Genomic DNA, 26,386 nt, shown 5'->3' with positions numbered 1-26,386 from the left:
GTTGGGGCACCACCCGCCTATGTCCTACCACTCTGTGCTGTTGAAAATGTCTTTGTGGGGTGCGCGGGGGGTTAACGCATGAGAAGGGATTGCATTCAGTGCGCTCACACACGAAGTCTGTAACCAGGTGGTCTTGCCCAGGGCCCCATGAGACATGCTTCTGAGCAAGGACAAAGCATGATTCCACACTGTTAGCACCTTTCATCCCCGCAGTAGCAGAGAGATTGGGGTCCCGTTATGCAAGGTCTTTCTTGAGATTCTGGTCCAGAGGCAGATATCATCCTTCTAACAGCCCAGCTTCTGGCTTGTAACCTCGGCCTGCCCCGCACCGTGCGAGTCGGGACAGAGGAGCGAGAGCCGTGCGGGGACACGCTCGAGTTTGGGCGGTTCTAGGGAGGCTTTTTGGACAAGTCCATTCGCTTCTGCTCTGGTTTCTAGGAGAGTAGTTGGTTGTTTGCATCATTCGGAATACAAGGGAGTGCAGAAGATGATTCAGTGTCCCACAGCAAGGCTCCGCAGAGGATTGAGCGACTTCACGCAGAACATCACGTTACTCCTTTTGTTACCTTGACGTGGATGATGAATGCATGCTCCTGGATGAGTTCAGACCCAGACCAGGCCCGTTACGAGATCCTGTGCACAGACTCCTACGTTGTCTTCTGTGTGAAGGTCACCTTATCACACCTTCACTACCCGCACTTGGTCTTAATACGGGTCCAGGTGGCCAAGGTGCTTTTTATGATGGGGCCTCCAGTGCACACTATGTGATTTCTTTAGTCTGATTTCACAATAGATTTTTAAAAAATATTTTATTTATTTATTCATGAGAGACACACACAGAGAGAGAGGCAGAGACTCAGGCAGAGGGAGAAGCAGGCTCCACGCAGGGAGCCCAACGCGGGACTTGATCCCGGGACTCCAGGATCACACCCTGGGCTGAGGGCGGAGCTAAACCCCTGAGCCACCACGGCTGCCTCACAATAGATTTTGATAGAGATCTGTTCCTTGGTATATATACACTTTTAAACAACGGATTCATTGTATATTTTGACGTTTGTGAAATCATGAGTAGATTTCTTTTTTCATTCGGTCGGTTTATTACACAGATAATAGCAGGGATGTTCTTTTGGGGATAGATGGAAGAAGCAGATAAGCAGGAAAAGTCACCTAAAAATCCACTGTGAGATATTCGGGGTTAACATGTTGATTCGTATCTTTTCAGACAATCACTGCACATCTAACGTGAATATGTCGTTCTAACCCTGCACTGCGTGTTGCATCCTAGGCCATGAAATGATGTTCTCAGCTGATAAGAGATTCAGGACATCAGGACTAGACCGGCCTGTGCAAGAGGTGCTTTGCCCAATTTAAAACTCCTACATAGACCTTTTGGAATTTTGAGCATTTTAAATCCGAAATACAGATTCTTAGAGTACTTTGTAAAGTGAAGCCAGGGCTATTTGCACATAGAATCAATAGTTGATTTCTCTGACACAGTTGATTCCATTTTCAAACGCTTAAATTTCTTAAGTGCTTCAAGGGAGAGACCTGATCTTTTTCAGGGAAAAAAGATAATCAGATCATAATTCAGGGCATTTACTAGAGAGGAAAATGTATTCTTACAAGTGTTTTCGATCGTAGGAAGGAGCATAATGGGGGATCCCTGGCTGGCTCAGCAGTTTAGTGCCTGCCTTTGACCCAGGGTGTGATCTTGGAGACCCGGGATCGAGTCCCATGTCGGGCTCCCTGCATGGAGCCTGCTTCTCCCTCTGCCTGGGTCTCTGCCTCTCTCTCTGTGTCTCTCATGAATAAATAAATTAAATCTTAAAAAAAAAGAAAGGAGCATAATGTATTTACTGACATGTTTAGAAACCTTACAGATGCAAAAGTCAAAGTGAGGGTAAATCTTACAGACTGTAATGTGTGTGTAATATCTGTATGTATGTATAAGGGCACATGTTTAAATGTACATGCACATATACATTATTATAACTACACGTTAGTTATTTGAACTATTCATTTTCTGGAAGCTACACCACTATGTGTGTTTGCCTAACTGCCCGTGAGCCCGTCGATGTGCTTGCACCATGCACCCTGGTATGTCCGCGTGTAGGTCTGCTCCATGCTTTGCTGATTGTCGGTTAACGCTAAGTGGGGGATTTCTACCCTACAGCTTTTGGAGAAGGAGAATTAACTGCTTCTGACATATAAAGAGAGATACCCGAGAGGGTTCAAAGGCACACGTCCGCAAGAGAATAAAGCGTTGCCACTTTCAAAGATACGATAAAGTTGTTTTAAACATGAAGATATGTCCTTGAGCTTTGTAGGAAGGAGGAGCCACTTCAAACAGAAGGCTTTGTGTGTTGAGGGACCGTCGGAAAACCACTCTAGCGATATGAGGAATTAGATTCCTCTTGGAAATGGGGAGACTGGAGGGCTTTATGGTTTGGGAGATCAGAGGACCTTCTGGTGTCAGGAGGTCTTTCTGGTCTACTTCTAGAGAATGAGACCTGGGCTATTAGGGAACCCAGGGCCTGTTTGTTGGCATCCCTGGCTGGAGAGGAAAAGCTCTCCGTTGCTCGTGGCTTGTGTAAGAATCGGAGGAAATCAACTCGTTTGACTCAGCTGAGTGAGTCTGGTCTTTGTTCAGAGTCTGAGTGAATGATGAACAGGAACTTCAATCAGTCAGTTCTTGGCAATGGTGGTTTTCTAAAGTGCACAGTGAAATGATTTCTAGATATCGCTGTCACCGAGCTACGGAGAGAGACTCCTTAAATCTGATCTGAAGCCGTGAATTTGGCTCTCCAAGGCCCTCGGCCTGGCCTCTTTGTCACTTGCACTTCCAAGTGACAGCGGGACGTGTTAGGCTCTCTCCCCACCCTGGGTCTGGGGCGGATGCGTCTCCTTTCCCACTGGTGTTCTCCTTCCTATGAGATTGCGATGCAATGAGTTAGTCAGGATTCGACGGCATGGTCCTGTGACTCCATGTGAGCTCCGTGAGCCTCACATTTTTCTCTGATACAAGATACTCTGCGGGAAGATGAGCTATAACTAGGAAATCACGTACTTTTAGGGCAAAGGTGAGAGCAGCATGCTGGCCTCAGCCCTCCCATTTCTGCTGGGGTTCCGTGCGGACTTGGTTTCTGTGTGGGCGACTCTCGCATCATTTTGTTCACACCTCCCTTTAATATCCCTTACCTGGGGACGCTGGAGCCCCTCAACTGCACAAGGAGACAGCGCTGGATGGTTACTGTTTTTTGCTTCTCTCTTTTCCCTCCCCCACTAATCCTTCCCGGTGATCGTCGCATCACGAGCTCAGATATCCAGGAGGCTAAGTTAAAAATTATATCAGGAAAGTTCTGTAGATACAGACTCTGCAGCTGATCTAAATCAGGCTGACTTACTTGCCTTTTTACTGTGCTCGCATCAGGCCGTGTTGACTTTAAAGGCAATGACAGCCCTAAACTGCCACCCAGTAAGGGCACTGGCCTGTGATCTTACGTGAGATAGGGCTCCGGGAGGCCCCTGCTTTGTGGGGAACTCGAGGGAGTTTACAGTTCATATAAAATAATGGCAAGCAGATTGGGAGTTGGAGATTTTTATGCCCTGGACTTTGAACTTTTTAAGATTCTGAGCGTGCGAGTCTAAGATAAAACCGTGCAGCCATTTTTCCAGCACTTCTGGGGAGGCCCGAAGGAGCCGGCTCAGACAGCTCACATGACAGTTGGCAGGATCTAAACAGATCAGTGCTTGGTCCTACTCCACGTGGATATATATTCTTTTATGACATAAATGTAATAGTCTTAGTAATAAGCGTTTCTCGTCTTAAATGATGCCACAATGTCAGTGCATCCCACATCCTATTTTTTCTCTCTTGCATCTGTTCAAGAAACAGCGAGGGGCACCTGGCTAGCTCAGTTGTTGGAGCACGCGACTCTTGATCTTGAGACTGTGGGTTTGGGCCCCACATTGGGCGTAGAGGTTCCTTAAAAAAATCTTTAAAAAGAAAAAAAATAGTGAAAAGTCTTAAACTTAAAACAGGATGTTTTGAATTTGCCTTCAGCCTTTCTGTTCAGGGAAATCAATGTAAGGGGTGCATCCTACCATGAATATTGACAACTATCAATTGCTCAGGAGCTTCGTTGTGTAGTTTGTGAATAACTTACTTCTCTTATTTTGCCATTTTAATCCTATTACTCTTTAATTTTTCTTCTCTTTTTAGCTTGAGCGTCATATAACATAAGAAAATTCTGACCTTCAGTGTTATTTCTCTATTAGCAGATTTGTTAAGTTTGGTGAGTTGGGTTGCAGTTAAAATCGTTTCTCAATGGTTTTTAAAATCACTTTTTGTACTTTGTATTAGGAGCAATAATGTAGTGTAATCATGCTGGGATTGAAAGCAGAGACTCCATGCAAGACTGCCAGGGATTACGTCCCGGCTCCCCACTTCCCAGTCTGTGGCCTCGGTTTCCACATTACTGAAGCGTCAATGATAACAAAACGTACATCTTGGGTGGTTTTGAAGATTAAATAGGGTAATATGTATACAGCTCTTAAAACACGTGTTTTCTGCTGTGATACATATCAGGAATACACTTAGACTTTTGCATGCTCCTGTCTCTGCAGGTTTCAATAGTCCCATCGAGTCCTTTGGTTTATTTTCGGAGCATTTGCATGGTTTTTGACAGTGCTTTCCAAAAATACAGTGGTTGTCAAGTGAAAGAATATGCTCATCTCCTAAGGCCTTCTGATTACTTTGTTGTATTTTATTTCAGAGAAGGGGGCAGTAAAGTATAATTGAAAGAGCACTAGGAGCTGGAAGTCTTGGTTTTTGCCATTTATTAGTAGTGACCTTGTCTGAGTCATGATCCCTCCAATTTTAAATTTTCCCTCCTATAAAATGAAAATGGTTGATTAGATAATTTCAATGAAAACACTTGATTAATTTCAAACACATCTAAAATTCTGTTTGTTGATAAGAAGTTTCTTCAGCGTGGATATAAATGCCACCATATGCCGTTTGCTTCCTGAAACGATCAGTCACCGTGGTGTTTTGTGCATTCTGAGTAAGGTCTCTGAGTATTTGGTCCTCACGTCTGGTTGGGCTTTTGGGAATCCTTGAAGGAGGAAGCTGTGTGTGGTGCACATCTTTGAGAGGACCAGATTTTTGAAAAGAGAGATGTTTTATTTAATATTTTTAACTCTAAAGCCGAAAAGAATGCTCTGTCTATTGCTCATTTGCTTGCCAATACCCACAGTGCATTTCCAGCCCACAGTGACTTGAGCTGGAAACACTTGTCTCATCTCTAAAAAACAACAACAACAACAACAACAAAAAACACAAAGGCAAATGGTTCCTGAGGAGTACGCTTCTCCTAACTCTTATTGATAAGCGAGGAGAGATATTTATTTCTGCTTTAAGTGATCTCTATCTTTCCTTCTTGGCTAAGTTGTCTTAGCTATATAGTAGGAGACTGTTGACCTCCCCCCCCCCCCGAAAAAAAGGTTTAAATAATTGTTTTATGGTTGTTATGTTGCTTAATCATCAAGAATGTTTATTGTTTGGTGTTTTCTTGCTTTAGAGAATTTTCTTCAGTTCATCATTGTCCTTTGGGGTGTACTAAAAGCAATAATCAATCAATTAGAAAACCCCAGGAATATAATAAATTTTTTTAAAAAGCCGTTATTATTTTTTTTAAGCCGTTCATTAAAAGGAGTAACTGTGGCTGATCTGTTAAATTTTCTTCTATGGGCAGCCCAGGTGGCTCAGCGGTTTAGCACCGCCTTCAGCCCAGGGCCTGATCCTGGAGACCCAGGATCGAATCCCACGTCGGGCTCCCTGCATGGAGACCCAGGATCGAATCCCACGTCGGGCTCCCTGCATGGAGCCTGCTTCTCCCTCTGCCTGTGTCTCTGCCTCTCTCTTTGCTCTCTCTGAATGAATAAATAAATACATCTTTAGAAAAAAAAGAAAAAAAATTTTTTTCTATGATAAAATGAAAAGCCAAGGATGGAAGAAAAGGAGCAACCTTTACCTCAGTCCAGTCTCTCAAATATTCCCTTAAATATTGTTTGAGTAAAGTAAGAGTTGGAACCAAATATCTACCACGAGGCTAGAAAAATGTGATAAATATCATGCTAAAATATTTGGTAAACAAATTGGTTCCCTAGCTTATTTCCAAAGAATCATTATTGATAGCTTAGTATCATTTAATTTTAATTGATGTCCCAGAGATTCATGTCCTAGGCTTATTTGATTCAATGGCTCTGTTGATCCAAAGGACAGAATTAAGAATTTATCAGATTTTCAGATCATCTCACTTTTCTTTTTAAAGATTTTATTTTATTTATTTTTTATTTGCTAGAGAGAAAGAGAGAGGAAGTGGGGGGAGGGGAAGAGGAGCAAATGAAGAGGGACAAGTGGATTTCCCGCTGGGCACAGAGCCAGTTACAGGGCTCAGTCTCAGGACCCTTAGATCATGACCTGATGCCACATCCAGAGTTGGACGCTCAACTGACTGAGCCGCCCAGGTGCCCCCGAATCACCTCACATTCGATCATATCGTTAACGCTTAGAATATAGGAATGGAATTAAGGTAAAGTTGATCAGGTAGGGAAGCACAGAACATGTCTCCGTTGTCGTGTTGCCCCTCTGTGAAGTGCCAGGATACTGCAGAGTAGAGAAGGAATGAAACCAAACAGATCAAAAAGATTTTAAACAGAGAAGATCACTGGATGGTCATGTTTAATTATTAACTGACCTGAAAACCGGCAATTTGGTATATAAGACATCTTCCTAGATGTGCATCTTTCTAGAGCACCTATGTTATTTTTAAAAAATACTGTAACAATTTCTCAAGTCCTATATATGTTTTTTTAAATAAATTTATTTTTTATTGGTGTTCAATTTACCAACACACAGAATAACACCCAGTGCTCATCCCGTCAAGTGCCCCCCTCAGTGCCTGTCACCCAGTCACTCCCACCCCCCTGCCCACCTCCCCTTCCACCACCCCTAGTTCGTTTCCCAGAGTTAGGAGTCTATGTTCTGTCTCCCTTTCTGATATTTCCCACACATTTCTTCTCCTATATATTGTATTTTATTGATCCTAAGGCACATATTCCCCGCCTTCCACCCTCAACATTCTGATGTATCCAAAATGGGACTACATCCTAAAACTCATAGCTCTATTGGCAGTTTTTTTTCTCTTAGTGGTACATAATCTAATGTTGATTTTTTAAATCATTGGTATCTTAAATTTAGTGAAATGAGGTTTTAGGGTAAAATATGTAAGTAATACAAAACTGTGTAGGATGCAAGATTGGTTTTCCTTAATAACCTCCCAACCTATTTCCTCTCCACAGGTAGCTCTTTTTAACAATTATGTGGGTATCCATTCATACTTTTTTCCTATACACTGGCAAACATGGATATTTAGAAAAACATACTTAATGCACATATCATATTTGTAATTTTTAAAAGCATAAATAGGAACAAAATAAATGTTGTCCTGTGACTTTTACCATGGACATTTTCCACATCAATTTATTCTTTTTTCACAAACCGAGTGACATAATGAATGTATGGTGTGGATTTGCCATAACGAATTTAGCCCACTGATAGATTTAGAATATTTCCTGTTTTTCAGTCCTGTCGATAAATGCTACAGTTAACATTCATTTATTTGAATCTTTGTATACCCATGGAGCATTTCTCCAGAATAGCTTTCTGGAAGTGGCATTGCTGAGTTAAATGATTAGCACATGTGAAGATTTATATATATGGATTGGTGTGTATTGTAAAATATTTTTATATTAAAATAAACATCCTTTCTTGATTGAGACTAAAGCAACGTAGCTCAAAATGAAATATAAGCCTTCAAAGAAGTTTCTTGGTTGTGGGAGGCTATGGCCTCCAGATTTAGTAAGAAGAATTTTTCAACTCTCTGCTGTAAGAATTGGGTTTTGGAAAACCCACAAAAACTTGTGAAGTTCATCCCTTTTCATTTTATAAATGAAAAAAAACGGAGACCCAAAGAAGTTAGACAACTTGTGCAGAATGACCCAGACAATTTATGATAGAACTGGACCTTGAACCCTCCTCCTCAGGTCTCTGACCAGAGCACTGTTCTTTTTAAGATGCCAAATGCAAGGATTAATGATCAAAAAACCTGGAATAACCCACTGAAGGGCTGTGGAATCATATTATTTGCATGGTGCTCGCTTGACAGCTTACAAAGCAGTTGGGAGAATTTCCAAAACAGAGAACAGATTGCTCTCTGACCCCGACGGGGAGACCTTTATCTACTCAGAATCCAGATTAGAGTCCCAGTTTCTTTCAAGCTTTCTTGTTTGATATTGCTTCCTGATATAGTTCAAAGTCCCCAGTTTGATGGATTGAAAAGACAACACATCCACAAAACTTACATGAACATAACAGCTCAGTGCTAGAGAATGTCAGAAAGAGGTTTCATGTTTTAGGAAAACGTTAGAATTCTCATTATTTGTATGCAGGTCTTGATGACAGTTGCACATGGAGGCTACATTTGGCCTTAGCCAACAGTACCAAAGTTCCATTTTTATTGTTTTTTTCTCATTTTCAATTCATCTCCATGAGCTTCCAATTCAGGGAAACGTTTGCATGATTTAATAGTGATATTTTTTAAAAGTAAAAGGGGCAAGTAAAAGGGGCAGCAATATTTGTAAAGGGTCAGAGGAACTCAAAGTTATGACTGGAGTTCCATCAGAATCGGTCAGAATCCCTACAAAAAACAGTGTCCTCCATTAGGACAACCTGAGAGGTTTAATAAATAGAAGAGGGGTAGTTAGGGTACAAGGAAGCCACCAGGTATACCCCAGTCCTCCCAGGGCTGGTACCTGCAGAGCTGTTACCACTTTTAGGCCCAACAGGACCAGGAAAGGGCAAAAGCGTGGTTATGGGTACCTGGGAGGGCGGAGTTGTGTCAAGAAGGCTGCCTTGGGGATCCCTGGGTGGCTCAGTGGTTTAGCACCTGCCTTCGGCCCAGGGTGTGATCCTGGGGACCCGGGATCGAGTCCTGCATCGGGCTCCCTGCATGGAGCCTGCTTCTCCCTCTGCCTGTGTCTCTGCCTCTCTTTCTCTCAGTCTGTGTCTCTCATGAAGAAATAAATAAAATCTTTAAAAAAAAAAAAAAAAAAAGAAGGCTGCCTTGACGTGGATCCAATCTGCTTTGTGGAGGGATATAGGCAGCCTACGGGCATCCCAGAGGGAGGAAGCAGGGGTTGTGTACTCCAGTCTCATTCTCTTCCCTTATGGTAAGGTTCCGATTGGTCAAACATGACCAGAAGCCAAAGAGCCGAGCTTATAGGTCAGCAACATGGTGTGAAAGCAGACTTGGGGGGTGGGTGGGTGTAGGGTGATCTGAAGAGGTAAATGGAGGTTGGTTTCATCCACATCACTGATGGGCCCTGACTATATTGGTGTCAGTAGATAAAATCATGCAACTCAAAGGCATTCCTAAAACATTCTTCTGAGGATGTTGTGAAGCTCTGAAGGAGCTCCTGTTGGTCATTTTCCACTGGAGGTGTGTATTGGCTTCTATATGTCAGTAGTTCCACTACAAATGGTGACCTGGATATTAATTCCTGTACTGTTTTTTAATTTATTTTTATTTTATTTTTTGAAGATTATTTATGTACTTATTTGAGAGGGGGATACAGAGAGAAAGGGACAGCAGACTCTGCACTGAGTCTGCAGAGCCCGATGTGGTGCTTGATCCCATGACCCCAAAATCATGACCCAACCAAAATCGAGAGTTGGACACCTACCTGACTGAGCTACCCAGGTGCCCCTGAACTATTTTTAAAAATTATTATTGAGATTTGGAGTACTTCAACAAGGTCTAGAAATGGGATAAAATAAAAGGTTTAAATGCTAGTGTTGTGGGAAAAGCTTGAGAAGCTAGACTATGTGGGCTTCCATGATTGCCTTCAAATACACAAAGGTCTCTGCTGATAATGAGCAGATCTAGAAAAGTGTGTATCAGACCAACCTGTGGCTCAGCTGTGCTCCCCTGTCATGACCAGACTAAAATAATTCTTAGGATTTCTCCCAAAGTCATGTTGTGATCCCCACCACAGAAAACAGCGGGAGGATTGGTGGGCCCAAGGATTAGTGTCATGAGATTTTACAGTTCTGACAACAGCCTCCTTATTAAAAGATGTGTGGACTAATTGGGGGCAGGAAAGTCAAGAGGAGTGTTTCCTTCACAATGTTGGAAACAGAACTTGTTTCAGAAGGTAGATGAAGCCCTGGGAAAATATTAGCTCAGAGTCAGGTGTTGCCATTTTTTAGTAAAGGTAAACAGACCTTGGGTGTCTCTATTAAAAAGTCAGTGTTGCCTGGTTGCTGGTTATACAGTGTGTAAAGTGTGTAACAATCCATTGAACTCCCATCCAAGTGCTAAGGGGGAGAAATTAGAGAGGAAGACAAACCATGAGAGACTCCAAACTCTGGGAAGCAAACAAAGGGTTGCAGAAGGGGAGGTGGTTGGGGGAGCGGGGGGACTGGGTGACGGGCACTGAGGAGGGCACATGACGAGGTGAGCACTGGGTGTTAATACTATATGTGGGCAAGTTGAATTTAAATGAAGTTTTTAAAAATCCATCGAACTGTACACGCAGGCTATGTGCAAGCTTCTGTATGTCCGTTGTACTTCAATTAGAAATTTGGGGAGTCTCTTTTGGAAAGCAAGTGTAACTAGTGGGATTCTAGGAGCTGGAATTGAGATTAGGAAGTATATAATAAAGGTTCTGGCTTTGAACTGTTAGGACTTGTGAGATGTAGAAGGGAGTGGATTCATATGTTGACCTCGTGCTGGAATCCTGAGTTCAGCAAGAGCACTAGTTCTTGACCAGTGGGCTCAGGATGGGGCACATGAGTCCTCGCTGGGAGGTAGGAAAACCGTATCCTTCCAATGCCTGATGCAGAAGGCTCTCTCATTGGTTGATGCTCATCTTGGCCTTTTGCTCCATGCCGTCTTCCAGGACAGGTCACTAGGGCGGTGGTTACACAGCCATGTGTGGCAGATGCCTCGCTTCTCTGAAAACCGTGATTTTTCAGGTAAGGAGGACTTTGGAAGGTCTGCAGGGTCAGAGCCAAGCTGTTCTCAGCGGTGAGAGTTGGTCCTTATGCTTACAGAACCATGCCAGCGCCTCAGCAAAGAGCCAATTCTGGTGGCACGGGATAAAGTGATGGTTGCCTTGAGTCGTGGTTGAGGTTTTTTGAAATAAGGTCGTAAGGTTCAGATGTTCAGGCCTGGAAGGCGGTGTGCCTGGTACATGGATGGACACACTCAGTAGAGAGGTACTGAGTCCAAATCTATGTAAGGAGCTAGATTAAAGCCAAGCTAGCACACGTATTACACAAACACTGCTTGAATGTTCTCATTTTCAGAATCTACCTGCCTACAAAATAACCTATGTTATTTTTAGAGATTGGTTTCTTATTTTTACAGCTCTGATCCTTAAATTATTATTAGCATGGGGGTACAGTCTTGCAAGAAGGGCAAGGTGGGTCTCATAATTGAAATACACCGTTACCATTTGTTGTTATAGATGCTTTCATTAGCGGTGGTGTTTGAAAGAGATGTGTGGGTATGTGTGTGTGTGTGTGTGTGTGTGTGTGTGTGTGTGTGTGTGTAGAGAGAGAGAGAGCATGAAAGCCCTTGGATCAAAGCTATAATATAAAGAACTATGCAAGATATGACTATCAGGATTTTGTTAGGACTGAATAGCGTGTTGATAAATATGTATTATTTTGCCCTGGTTTTGAAATATACACTGGTATAAAGGTAACTAAAAAAAAAAAAGTTGTCCATGCTACATTCCAAACTTGGTGTAAATTACCCACAAAATCTGAGGAGAAGGAAAAATAGAGAAGAATATAAATAAGGTAGAAGGACAAGGAAATGCATAACCTAGATTCTGTGTGAGTTTTGATTCATATCCCTTTTAACTAAAATATGTTCTGGCTGTAAGATGTGCAACTAGTTGTTAGATTTTTCATTTGAGTGTTGCATTTACATAGAGAAGCTGGCTTTCAAATGCCAGCCAGCAGCCAGCTCGAATACTGGAGATTTGTCTAACTCAGTGACTAGTTTAGTAAGAAGATATCTTGAGGACGTTGAGGGGGAGGGCACACCTCAGATACCCTGTTCTGGAAACTCAGCCAGAATTCTCTCCGTTGTGATCTATCTGATTCTTAGAGTACTTGAATTTTCGGTTCCTAATTTAGGGTTTGCAAAGATGCTGTGAACATAAAACCTCGCTTCTGCATACTTAATGGGAGATGGATAGTTTCAAAGCTCCAGAATGGCTTCCTGGAGAAAACTGGAGGATATTCAGTAGGCTTGGCTATAAAATATTACTGTTTCTGAGAAGCATAAAAAGTACCCATTATCCCATAAGCATTCATGTTACATGACTTTCAAGACCCCCCTAGCCAAAGATATTGATAGACTCTGGAAGCTTTTCTCAATTTACTGATTGGACCTTCCTTTGGATCCCGAGTCTCCAAGCAACTTTTGGACCTTTCTGCTACACTGGGAACAGATCAGACACTGATAGTTATTCCCCTTCATTGTGCCTCCTTTTCAGTTTCTAGGACTCCTCCTTTTTTTTTTTTTTTTTTTGTGGACCATACACAGTATTAGTGTTTTTGCAGAGCGTAATTCGGGGGCAAGTACTTGCAGTGGGTAATCAGGAGCTGTTGAGAGATTTTTAAACTGGAAAGGTGTGATCAGATATACATTGGCCAGAGTGGAAGGTGGATTTGAGGCAGGAGAATTCAGGCAGGGAGTCCAATTAGAAAGCGATCGAAATAGTGCAGGTGTAAGGTGGCGTAGGCCTCAAGTAGGGCAGTAGCAGTGGGAATAGAGAGGAGGAGGTGAACTGAGAAATATTTAAGTCATCGATGCAGCAGGTTTAATGACTAATTAGCTTAGGAAGGAAAGGAGTCTGGGACGAACCCCTCCACTTCGGGCTTGGGTGGCTGGCAGGATGATGGTGCTGCTGAGATTGGCAAACTAGGCCATTTCTTCTGATGCCTTTTGAACTGACCCAAGGGAGCTCAGGTTAGAAGCAGGGTCCAGGTTCTGAAATTTTCAGTTCTTTAGCTATTGATCTTGATTCCTGGCTAAGGAAACTACTGGCTTCATCCCAAGCTCATGAAATCATTTTGTTCTAGACAGCCAGGACCCACGGCGACCAGGAACTAACCGGCTATAGAATAATTATGTCCCAGCTCTGCGCATTCTGGCCCCCATGCCCATCCTCATAGACCCTATTATGCATGCCCGAAACCACGGAGGAAACCTGTTCTCCAGCTTGGAGAACTTCACAGCAGAGACTCTTCAAATTGATTTTTATTTTTTTAAATTTTTTTTTAATAATAAATTTATTTTTTATTGGTGTTCAATTTGCCAACATACAGAATAACACCCAGTGCTCAAATTGATTTTTAATCATCTTTATTCTCAATAAATTAGTATTATTCCAAGTGACCACTAGACTATATATATAAAAAAAGGGCATTTGGGATATTGCTCAGATACTAACCAGGAAAAAAAAAACTATTTAAAAAAAATCTTATTGTCTTATATATATGTTTCTTTTTCTCTTAAGGAGTAGAAGATCATACTGTTTTTTCCAGAGTACCTCTATCTATCTCTTGATTTTGGTAGATGAGCCTCTAACCATTAGTTTGATATATGTGAAAAAAATCACCCCAGCCCAATAAGTTTGGTAATAACCACGTTCTATGTTCCTTTCTCAAAGATTCACAACATGCAATAGGCCGCTAAAGTCTCTTAGCATTTTGTAATAAATAAACCAATTAAAATGTGTTTAACCCAAAGATATCGCAAACTTCTTTGACCTCAGAACCCATTTTCTCCCCTAAGGACTACCTGTTAACCACTTGAAGAACTAGCATGCTGCGGAATTCAGTGGAGAAAATGCTGGTTGGGTGATTTACATCAGCCTTCTCTGCTGGAAGCATTCTGAGTCTTAAATTGGATGGATTTTATGGGCTGCAATGGAGTTTACATTAGAAAAATATAGGTTTCTAGCACCTTCTTCTTAGAGACTTTGATTCCATTAGCTTGGGTTGGGGTCAGGCTTTGCATTGTTGATATCCTCTCGAAAGACGATTTCCGTGTCGGTACTTCCGCAGCTTGGTGACAGCACACAGCACTTAAAATACCCCTCTTCTTTTAGGTCCCCATTTATTTATCGTATTGCCTTCTGGAGTGGCAAGCACTTTGAAGTAGGAATGTCTTTCTTACCCATCTCCCCACCCTCGCATAGCTTTGCGTACCTTGCGTGTATGTCCCAAGACAGGCACTCAGTAAATGGTTGCTGGGTGAAATTCGGCAACCTTAATTCCTGCAGAAATGAGAGGAACCGGGGAATGGTCAGATATGATTGAATGTGATGCATTTGTCAGGGATTCCCAAGGGATGGATATATATATATATATTTTTTTTAATTTATATACATTTATATATTATATATATATTTATTTATATATATTTATATATTATATATATATTTTATATATTTATATATATATCTTATATACTTATATTTATTTTTTATAGAGAGTTTTTAAAATATATATTTATTTATTTATAGTTATAGTGTTTTATGTATCCATGATCAGCCACAACATATTTTCTTGGAAAAATCAAAGTACAATTTAAAATGGAGGCTAGCAGATTTCGGAAATTAAAAGGCCTTTATGTTTAAAAGAGCTGGCGTGTGATAAGGGAAACTCAGTCTTCGCTCCTGATATTTCCAACAGGGCTATGCTGATTGTAAACAAACTGATGATGCTAAGTCCCCCTCCCTACATCCTCTTCCCTAGTGTTCACCTCTCTTAACAGTTTGCTTTTAAATAACAGCTTTATTCCCTGTGATCCAGCAATTGCACTACCAGGTGTTTACCCAAAGGATGCAAAATAACAGATTCAAAGGAGCACAAGCACCCCGATGTTTATAGCAGCAGAATGTCCGCAACAGCCAAACTGTGGAAAGAGCCCAAATGTCCATCGACTGATGAATATATGTATATATTCATGAATGAATATATTCATGAATATATTCATGAATATATTCATATGTATATTCATATATATTCATATATATGAATATTACAGCCATCAAAAAGAATGAGATCTTGCCAATTGCAGCGACGTGGATGGAACTAGAGTGCATTAGGCTCAGTGAAATCAGTCAGAGAAAGACAAATGGCATACAATCTCACTCATATGTGGAATTTAAGAACAAAACAGGTAAACATATAGGAAGGGGGAAAAGGAAGAGGGGGGGAGACAAAACCTAAGAGACCCTTAGCGATAGAGAAGAAACTGAGGGTTGTGGAGGGTGGGGGTGGGGGTGGGGGATGGGCCAGATGAGTGACGGGCGTTAAGGGGCACACTTGTTGCGATGAGCAGTCGGTGTGGTATGTAGGTGATGAGTCACTGAATTCTACTCCAGGAACCAATACTGCCCTGTATGGGAACTAAGTAAAATTTAAATTAAAAATCTAACAGCCTGGGGATCCCTGGGTGGCTCAGCGGTTTAGCGCCTGCCTTTGGCCCAAGGTGCGATCCTGGAGTCCCGGGATCAAGTTCCGCGTCAGGCTCCCTGCATGGGGCCTGCTTCTCCCTCCTCCTGTGTCTCTGCCTCTCTTTCTCTCTCTGTGTGTGTGTGTCATAAATAAATAAATCTTAAAAAAAAATCTAACAGCCTTATAGAGCTATAATTTACATACCATCCAATTCACCCGTTTAAAACGTACAGTTCAGTGGTCTTAGGATATTTTCAGGATTGTGCAACCGACATCACAGTCCGTTTAATTTAATTACACCATTTAATCACACCAGAGAGAAACTACGTGACATTGGCGGTCATCCCCATTTTCCTCCAACTCTCCAGGCCCTGGGCTATCCCCATGAAGTGGCCTGTCCTGGATATTTGGTACGTGTGGAATCAGCCCTGCAATATGTGGCCTTTTATGATTGGCTTCTTTTGCTTAACGTGGTGTTTTCAGGCTTATCGTGTTGTGCCATGTCAGTATTTCTTTTCATCGCCACCTAATATTCCATCGTGTGACTATAACACATTTTATTTATGTATCTGTTGATGGAAACTTGGATTGTTTTCACTTCCGGGCAGTTATGAACAACGTTGCTATGAACGTTGGTGATAAGTTGTGTGTGTGCGTATGGAACTTAGCAGTTTCCTGACCGCTTTAAGATGCGAGCCACTTGTAACACTGTGAGATACACTAGGGATTGACTGAAGATTCGTGACACACGGAGTGCCACCCTGCTGACCACGTGGCCATTCCTTGGCCATTTCCGGGTAACCCTGCTCCCGTCGGTGCAGTTCCCTCAGCGCCACGTGGCAGGCAGTGCTCGATCTCAGTGTAAGAATTGTGGCCACCGTCCCCTCCTTTTGGAGATCTCTCCTCTGCCCTCTCCCCCTCTACGGCTTTCATACTGTGCAAAGTCCAACTCTTTTTTTTTTAAGATTTATTTATTCATGAGAGACACAGAAAGAGAGAGAGGCAGAGACCCAGGCAGAGTGAGAAGCAGGCTCCATGCAGGGAGCCCGATGCGGGACTCCATCCCGGGACTCTGGGGTCACACCCTGGGCGGAAAGCAGGTGCTCAACCGCTGAGCCACCCGGGCATCCCACAAAGTCCAACTCTTTTTCTACTTCTCTGTGAGGCAGTTCCCAGCATTTCTAAATCTTCTGAATTCACACAGCAGCATCCACTGCCCTCACCTGGGCATTAACCACCTGTCACCTCATATGGTTGGCTCACCATTCCTTGCGTCCGTGTCTTATCTCTACATTTATAAGTCGCTGGAGGGGAAGGACCGAGTCCTTTCTTTCTTCGGTGTCTCCCTTCAACCCCAACTACACCAAGAGTAAGAGACAAATTAATACTGAATCAGTGAATGGGTGCTATTGCTCAAAGCCTCCATGGCATTGATGTTTTCAGTGCATAGTGGAATGGGACTGGAGTGCACCAACCAGTGAGGAAATGATGAGAGCATTCAATTAAGCCAGGTGCAGCTCTGAAATAGTGAGGGGCTCATTTAAAGAGCTGCTGACTTGTCACAGAAACTGCTGAAAGGCACTCTGTGTAGAAATAATCCTGTCTGAACATCATATATTCTCTTCATTTCTTCTTGCTTGTTCTCATTTGCAAGGACATGTTCAGGGACATTGTCTTGAAAATAAGATCCTTGCAACTTCCTCTCTTTTATTTCTAAGCTCAGATCATAATTTAGTGACTCCAGCATGATCAGCAGCGTCATGTCTGTTGTGGTCACATCCAAAACTCCTGTGGCTCCACAAATGAGGTCAGGCGAGTGAGCCCCACGTAAATGGACCTTCTTATGTTGATCTGCATATGCAGGTGACAACAAACAAAAATTACAGGAAATCTGACAGAAAGAATAATTTGAAATGGAACCAAGGTATTTTAGTTTTTTCCCCATCATTTGGCAATAAAAATTTCAACCGTTTTACTACAAAACCTACTCTTCAGGTGTTTGTCTGTGGATGAGAGTATTAAACAAGTCATCCCAGTTCTTTCTTTATGAGTTGATTATGGAAAGTAGCTCTTATGTAGTTGATTATGGAAAGTCCATGGAAGTAACTCTGCCTCAATAAAATTATTCTATCAAATCATAGCCTTAATTTTTGTGTGACGTTGGAAAGAACTCCAGGGACGAGGGCAGCACCTGTTGGTCCTTGCTACCCCGGACTCCTCCTCCGGGCCATCCTGGTTTAGGTAGAACAGAGGTAGGTCCCTTCGGCAGGAATGTGACCTTGGATCCTCAGGCTCATTCATGTAAAGACGGGGTCATCGGGGTGACTGACTTCCTTGTGTTCTTACTGCACAAAATTAAGGCAGCAGCTTTGTAAGGTAAGCTTAGACCTGCCTATCCATGCCTTTCATGCAGGACCAGTACATAAATCAGTGTTACCAGAGAGTTGTTTATCAATGTGCTTTTTTTTCCCCGAGCATCTAAACAAACGGGTAGTACCCGTGGCATGTCGGACACTGTACTGGGGTGGCACCTCCTGTCGGAGGAATACAAGGAGAAGATGTGCCCAGTGTGAAAATGCCTGGCTAAGCCAAGAGGACCAGATTCATTTGTATGCATGAAACCACCAGGAGGGACCATAAAGTAATGGGTTGGGTTTTATTTTTGCAAAGAGAATTGGATCCATCACGGGGCTTTGCATTTACAAACTGTTGGGATTTGAGCAAATTGTTTACCTCCCTGAGTCCATCTCCTTATCAGTACAATGAGGATAATAATCTCCTTACGTGGCTGTTGTGGTGATGAAATCAATTTAGAGAACATGCGTAAGGAGCCAAATAAAGTTCCCGACACAAAGCAGTGTAGTGAAGTCTAGATAATATTATTATCAATTGGAAGGTGGCTCAGGGTGGCTGAAATCAGGTGTAAGAGGTTTGGTGCCGTATCTCAATTGAGGCACAGAAGGAACCGGGAAGTGTGGAAAGGCTTTGGAGGCATAGGACTCATGTGCGTAAGCTCATAAAAGTCATGCTATTGAAGCCAGACCGTTGTGACCATGCTCATAGTCACCATGTGTTGTGGGCCACGGTTGTTCTAGGGGCTCGACACGGGTTCCTTCCACTAATTTTCACGACTACCATATGACGCAGATACTTTTATGATTCATTTTCTAGGCCCAGAAGATGTTGAATGATTCATGCAAGGTCAGAGTCAGCAGTAGGGCCAGGATTAGAATGTGAGCGTCTGGCTCAGAGCCTCTTTCTGGAGCAGGGAGCGAGGGGCTCGATGGGGCGGGCACGGCAGGCGGCGGGAGAAGGAACTGTCCAAGCACCGCGCACCGGCGGGAGGGAGAGCTGCCCGCGATCAGGTGGCCTGGGGACCCAAGCGTCGGATGGTCTGTGGCGGGAGGAGGTTGGAGCCTCTCCAGGGGAGCTTCCCTTGCAGCTGGGGGTTCCGGTGGCCCAGGGCCCTGTGTCACTGCCTCTCGTCCCCGCGTAGGTCCTAGGGCTGGTGGCTGAGCCCCGATGTGCATTTCCTGTGCCAGGGCACAGTCCTTCATCTCTGCGGAGGCATCTCTGTGTTTTCTTGAGTTAGGGTGACGTCCCAGTGCCCCGTGGAACCCGCAGGCTCCCCACCGGCCATGCCGCCGCGTGGCCATCCCTCTCCAGGAGGACGTCGGGGCTCGGGCCGCGCTGTGGTGCCTGGCCCTGCATCCTCGGGGGAGCCGCTCCAGCCCGGGCAGGCTGCCATGGGGTCCTTCTCCCCGCAGCAAATTATTAGTTTGAAGTACACCTTGTGCGTTTTTCCGCTTCCTTTGGGTTTTCTTTCCGAGTTCTGGGAAACAGGCTCCACTTTGTCAGCATCCCCAAGGTCACCTTGTCTACGGTGGTAGGGTGTGGGGGGACAGGGGAAGAGGAGGCCCTGAGGCGAGGGGGACCAGCAACGACCTCTTCCAGCCTGCACTGGCCTGGTCTGTGTCCATGCAGGACGGCAGGCCTGTGTCTCCCAGGAGCCTCGAGCCCTGATTCGAGCCGCCTCTGCCAGTGAGGGGTGCGACAGGGGTCACCCTGCACCTGGGTGTCTGAACTGAGCTGCGTCCCCATGTCGCAGACGGCAGGCACGGCACAGCGGCCCGGGACTTGAGGTGGCCACTCGGAGCCCTGGGCCGTCCTTGCGTGCCCTGCTGCGGTCCAGGCTGCGGGAGGCCTTCCCCGGCTCTCGCTGAGCTGCTCCCCTGGGTGACATCTGTCCGGGTGCCTCCCTGCACCCTCGAGCTGCCTTCACGGGGGCCACCGCCTCATCCCGATTGGTGCCGCAACCCTGGCCCTGAGCCCTCGGCTGCTGCCGCGGAGAGAGCAGACCGCCTGTGCCACTGTCCCCAGTGCTACTGGCTCCCCTGAACCTGTGGCACCTGGGGCCGTCAAGAGGCTGCAGCCGACCACTGCCTGTGACATGCCGGCCTCCAGGACACTGGCTACGGGAAGAGGGCTGGGGGCAGGGACAGGGAAATTGGGACGTTAGGTCTCCAAACGGTCCCTAAGAATCCAAGTAAAATCCATGTACCGCAGCATGAACCACTCTCAGGTGAGCGCTTCAGTGGCCCGTAGCACATTCACAGCGCCACGCGGCCACACGTGTGTCTGTCCGGCTGCAAAGCCCCCTCGGTGCTCCAAGGTCAACCTGGTGCCCGCCGAGCGGCTACTCCCTGCTTCTCCTCCCTCTCGCTGCCCTGAGCTCCCAGCGTCCCTGCTTCCGTGGACTCCTCTCTTCGGAGATTTCCTACACACAGAGCCGTGTGACTCGTGGCCTGTGCCCGGCTTTGCTCGCTTCACCATGTTTTTGAGATCCATCCGTGTCGTGTCGGTGCTTCGTTCTCAGGGCTGAATAACATTCCATAGTGATCTGTTGTGTGGACATAGGGTGTTCATCAGTTGGGGTTTGGGGCTATTTCCACCTTTTGCTGCTAGGAGTATTTTATGTGAGCATTCGTTTCAATGCCTGTTTTCAGTTCTTTGGGGCAGATATCCAGGAGCGGAATTGCTGGGTCATGGCAATTGCCCGCTCAGCTTCCGAGGAGGTGCCAGGATGTCCTCCCCAGGGCCTGAAGCATGCATCGTTGGCTTTGATAACCCAAGGGCAGACCTCATGAAGGCAGACAAGGACTTAGGACTCTGTCACTATAGAAAGTCCATGTATCTTGCAACGAGACTAGAAATGTACAGTAGGAGATCGTCTAGAGATGGATATGGAGCAGCAAGCACACAGCTGCAGGCCCCTGGGAACAGAGACTTCCGTACATCTCCCCAGTCCACGTCCTGCTGGGATTACAGACATGACCCTTCACTGGTGGTTCTCCCTCTGCTGTGGGCCCTTTCCAGTCCTTCCCTCGGAGTGGTTTGCTCTCCCAAGCATCTGGTTAAGACGCAAACCTCATTCGTTACTCACCTGCTTAAAATTCTTAAATGGCTCCCAGGGCCTTCAGAATACATCGCAGATTCCCTTCCTTGGCACATCAGGACCTCTACGCACGGGCCCCTGCGGGGCTCTTTTTTCTTTGAAAATATTCTATTTCTTTATTTGAGAGAGAGGGAGGGAGGGAGGGAGAGAGGGAGAGAGAGGAAAGGAGAAGGAGGGAAAGGGATGGACAGAGAGGGAGGGAGGGAGGGGAGGAGAGAGGGAGAGAAAGGGAGGGAGAAGGAGGGAGAGAGGGAGGGAGAGGGGGAAGGAGGGAGGGAGAGAGAGGGAGGGAGAGAGGAAGGGAAAGGGAAGGAGAGGGAGGGAGGAGGAGGGAGGGAGGGACGGAGAGAGAGAGGGAGAAGGGGCATAAGCAGGGGGAGCAGGGAGTCCGATGGGAGCCCCATCCCTGGAGCCGCGATCACGAGGAGCCCTAGGCAGGTGCCGCCCCCACTGAGCCGCCAGGCCCGGCTGGGTCTGTAGCCTCAGCTCACCCTGCTGCACAGCCTCCGCGGGGGTCCCCAGGGCCCTGTCCTGCGTGCCCTGTTCCTGCGCACCTGCTGTCTCCCTGCCCACTCAGCTGTCATGTCTCCAGGCCCAGGTCCACACCTCGTCCTGCCAGGGCCCTCCTGCCGCTCGGGTCTGTGCTTTGCCCCCGTCCACTGTAGCCTAGTGGCCTCCGGGTGTGCCGTGCAGGGACAGGGACGGCAATCGTGGCTCAGCCGCACAGCCGAGCCGCCTCAGGGCCTCCCGACAGACGTGTGCACAGAGCTCGGGGACGTGGGTGTGGCTGGGTTGCACGTTTGGCTTCCGAAAAACACGGCCATTCATCCCGGAGGTTTCAGACCTGCTACGTTAGAACCAGTGCTTGCGTGTCGGGAGGGTCGGGGCCAGAGACTGGGCCAGGAGGGGCTTGGGCTCTCAGAGGGGTGCCTCCCGGCCACCCCATTCCCAGCCACCCTGCGCTGTGGCCAGTCCCCGAGCGTGCAAGACACTCGGCAGGAACGGCTGCTTCCGTCAGCGCCCTCACTGTCAGTCTGTTTCGGGACCCTTGGTTTGGAGCATGTCGAGGGACATTTGGGGATCCCGGTAGGAGTGGCTGTGTCATGCCCAGCGGTGCCCGCACCCTATGGCCCCGCAGCCGCAGGGAGGGCCGGCCCAGGACTCAGGCTCTTGGGGTGTGGGTCCCTCCGGAGAAAAGGACAGCATGTCCGTTCCTGTTTCTCCAAAGGGATTCCTAAGCAGCCGACACAAAGACGACATGGGCCCCGAGGACATGATCATCGCTGGCCATGCGGCTTCCTGGGTGCCGCGGGCTGAGGCCCGGGGACGCCTCGCATGAAGCTTGTGCCTGGAGTCCGGGACCGCGCCACCCCAGCATGGCGGCCACAGCCCCGGAGACCCCGGGACGGCCACCTCTGTCCTTCCTTGCCCCCCCGCCCCGAAGTCGCTGCTGCTCGCTACTGTGAGTCGGGGACTAAAGCAGCAAGTGGACACTGTCCCGACGTGACTGAGCCTGACCTCATGGCTGCGTGTGGGGCCCTGCATGCGGCAGGTGCCTGGGTGGCGCTGGCGGCCTTGGGAGGCGAGTGGAGGCCGCGCGGCCCACCCCACCCAAGCTTCTGCTCCCGGCCGTGGACCTTGTCCTTCGGGGAGCCCCGCGGCAGGTGTTTCCAGAAGCATCGCTGGGAGCGCGCAGCCACTTCTGGGCCACTCGGCCCGTGTCTGGAGCTTGGAGGCCCCGCAGCCAGGATCCTTGAGTTGTGGCCCGCAGAGCCGAGGCAGACGCAGGAAGTGGGTGGGGCTGCGGCCTTTCCGTTGGCCACACGCAGACCAGCCTCCATCCCGGGTCCCTCCCCGGGGGACCCGACGGGACTGGACGGAAATGAAATGTCAGGCTGTGAGCGTGGCACACCAGGCACACGGGAATCCGGGGCGCGGGGCCCCGGGACCTTTCCGGGTGTTGTTTTCCAGAGGACTCCGAGCCACCGGCTGCCCCGAGGAGTCCATCTGGCTTCCCTGGGGAGCAGGGGGAGGACTCCCCGCAACCCTCCAGCCAAGGATGGTTCCCCATACAAACCAAGAGGGAGGAGCAGTGTCGTGGCCGTCGCCCCCCTGCGTTGGAGCCTCCTTGCTGGCCTGCTGGCGCCCTTCCTGCCTCCTCCCGCCGGGGCACCCGCCGCGGGCCACACCTGCTGTTGGGCTCTGTCCCCTGCTGATGGCCGTCAGGCCCCCTGGTGGGGTGGCCGCCGTTGTCAGCGCTTGGCGGCTGGGGTCAAGGCCCGCTTGTAAAACGTCAAAGAGCGGGTGGCTTGAGGCAGCCTGGGCTCTCTCCCATGTCACTTGCGCCCTGGGACAACCTCTGAAGGGGACTGGCGGGAACTTGACGCCCCGGGGTCCAGCCCGTCTGAGCGGCCTGGGTGACCCGGCACGGCCAGGCAAGCGGGAGGCTCGGCCTCCGGGAGCTCTTCCGACGGGGCCACGGGGCCACGGCGTCGGCAGAGAGATGCTAGCACTGGCCCGGCACAGGCCGGTGCCCCTCCTGACATCTTCCCTCGAACTGACGTGTTAATTCTCTTTGACGAGCCTGTGGATGTGAACGCTTATCACCCCCATTGTGTAGATGGGGACGGGGGGCAGGTGCACGCCCTTGCCCACGCACGGGAGGAGGCCGTCCGGAATCTCTAAGGCGCGGCCACGGGTCTACGCCCCCCGCTGCCCCCGTGTAAGGCCGCCTGCAAGAGGTGGTCCCGGGAGCGTCGCCTCTGAAACCTCAGTGTCCCTTGTCCCACGCGGCCTCCCCTCGCGAGCTTTCAGTGGGTGTGTGGCGGAGAAACCGTCACCATGCGAAGTCCCCAGCGCCTGCACAAAGGACCCTGCCGCTGCGGGCCCTGGGTCGCTGAAAACGGAGTCTCGTCCGTGTCAAGAGGCGCAGGCTGCCGGCCACAGAGCAGAAACAAGATCTAAAGTTGGCCCGTGATGTGGGGATTGGTCTATGTGGCCCGTCCTGACAAAATACAAACCACAGAAATACATTTTCTTGCAGTTCAGAGGCCACAGTCCCAGGTCAGGGCATCTGAGGGGGCGCTTCCAGGCGGGCTTCCCACAGCGGCCTAGCAATGGGCGCTTGTTCCCTGGGGCCCCACGTGGTGTTCCTCCCGTGCAGGGACGATCCTCGTAAGTCTTCCTCTTCCTCTAGGGACACTAGTCCTATTGGATGAAGCTCCACCCTTATTGCTTCCGTTAACCTTATTTTCCTTATTATAAAAACCTTTATCTCTGCATATATTAGGGGCTAGGGCCCCCACATACGATTTTGTGGGAGGATACAACTCAGTCCACAAGAATCTCCTGGGTACAACTTACTCTTTAGGGTTTGGTTCTGTCCCTGGTTTGCCTCATGAGCAAAAGACAATTCTAAAACTTCTCGAATTGGTAATCCTGTACGTTATTACCCCGTACGCCCGCCCCGGATAGCTCACCCTCATAGTTCTCATGACACACATTGTCCAGGGTCTCCTGCTCCTCTTGTCCCTCTTCTAGCGCTTTTCCTGTCTTCTCCTCTGCCTTAGGATCCCTTTTATTTACTCTTTCCTAAGATTTTAGACCTTGATATTTTCTCTTAGTTTATTCCTTGAGGAGCTCACCTGTGTCACAGCTTCGACCATCATCTTTATTGTGATAAGTCTCCAATCTTTAGCTCTATCTGTGCTTTATCATCCAGGCTCTAGTGGCGCCGCTACAGCAGCCCCCCAGATATTTCCACTTGAGCATCTAATCACTCCAGTTGCAGCACCCTAAATGAGCTTAGCCTTTAGTCCGCGTCTCGTAGGTAGCTAGTGACTCAGTCCTGGCAGCTCTCCGGGTGTTACGTGGTATCTGTTTCCTTCTTAGTCCCGTTAGTATTGACCCCGGCTAGACCCTGCAGCCACGAGGCAATAGTCCAGGTATAAGCCAACAGGGTCTAGCCGGGGTAAATAAAAAAAATTTCTTTTTTTATTTTTCATTTTTTTAAACAGGGAGAGAAGGTTGGGGAGGAGCAGAGGGGGAGAGAGAGAATCCCAAGCAGGTCCAGCCTGGAGCCTATGCAGGCTGAGATCATGACCTGAGCTGAAGTCAAGAGTTAGATGCTTAAGCCACGGAGCCACCCAGGCGCCCCCACAGCCTCCGTTCTGCTTTCCAGGGTTTCTCCTTCCATCCCCCGTGCTCCCTCCTGCCTTCAGATACGACTTCTATCGTGTCTATCTCCCGCTGAACACTTTACTCTCTTTTATCCTCCAGATCAGACCCGAGGAACTCTAAGTTTCACCTCTACGACTTTCTTTATCTCCAAATCCTGGGAACTCAGCACCTAGAGGCACCTTAGAAAGTCTAATCCTGTATTTGATGATCAGTGTCCCACACAAACGGCCGCCCAGGAGCAATGTTAACACTCTTAGTGACAGCAACATGTGGAAGCTACATTTGCTTTTCATACACTTTAACTGCCAGAAAGTCTTTTCCAAATACACGTCTCTATAATAATTGCCCGTGGTGATGGGGTGGCGCCCGGGTGGCTCAGCTGGTTAAGCATCCAACCCTTGGTTCTGGCCCAGGTCTTGATCTCAGGGTTGTGAGATTGAGCTCTGCGTTGGGTCCTGAGCTCCAAGCTCAGCATGCAGTCTGCTTAAGTTTCTCTCTCCTTCTCCTTCTAAAATAAATAAATAGGTCTTAAAAAAAATAATTGTCCATTAGCCTTACTTCTGCCTTTTTTTGATCTACTGGCCTTGAAGTATTTGCACATCGTTACCATGTATTGTCTTCCTCGAATGATACATATCCAGTTTCTTCAAATGATCCTCAAAAATCCGGGGATCCCTGGGTGGCGCAGCGGTTTAGTGCCTGCCTTTGGCCCAGGGCGCGATCCTGGAGACCCGGGATCGAATCCCACATCGGGCTCCCGGTGCATGGAGCCTGCTTCTCCCTCTGCCTGTGTCTCTGCCTCTCTCTCTCTCTCTCTCTCTCTCTCTCTCTCTCTGTGACTATCATAAATAAATAAATTTAAAAAAAATCCTTTACCCTCCTGGTTCCTTTCTGGAAGTTCTCCTGGTTGCCACTGTTCTTCCTAATGTGAGATATATAGAACTGAACCCCATGTTAGTTTGGGTGGGGGACTGACATGGTTGAATTAATTCAATGGTCAGCTAAAACCGCAATGTCTTTTAGTAATTTGTACTGTTTCTATGTGAGGCCTCTCGTGACTACTCGGGTAGGCTCTCCCCTCCCCAGAATTAAATACATTTATCTATATTAAATTTCATCTTGTGCAATATGGCCATCATTTC

At 47.2% G+C, this 26,386-nt stretch overlaps 1 protein-coding gene across 4 annotated transcripts in view; it reads left to right on the top strand.

Annotated features, from left to right (window-relative positions):
• Positions 1–26,386, top strand: part of CACNB4 (calcium voltage-gated channel auxiliary subunit beta 4) — a 223,097-nt gene that overhangs the window by 95,002 nt on the left and 101,709 nt on the right. The gene's annotated exons all lie outside the window — the stretch shown is intronic.

Source organism: Vulpes vulpes, chromosome 5 (genome assembly GCF_048418805.1).
Source record: "Vulpes vulpes isolate BD-2025 chromosome 5, VulVul3, whole genome shotgun sequence".
Classification (NCBI taxonomy): Eukaryota; Metazoa; Chordata; class Mammalia; order Carnivora; family Canidae; genus Vulpes; species Vulpes vulpes.
This window is presented reverse-complemented; position numbering and strand designations above follow the sequence as displayed.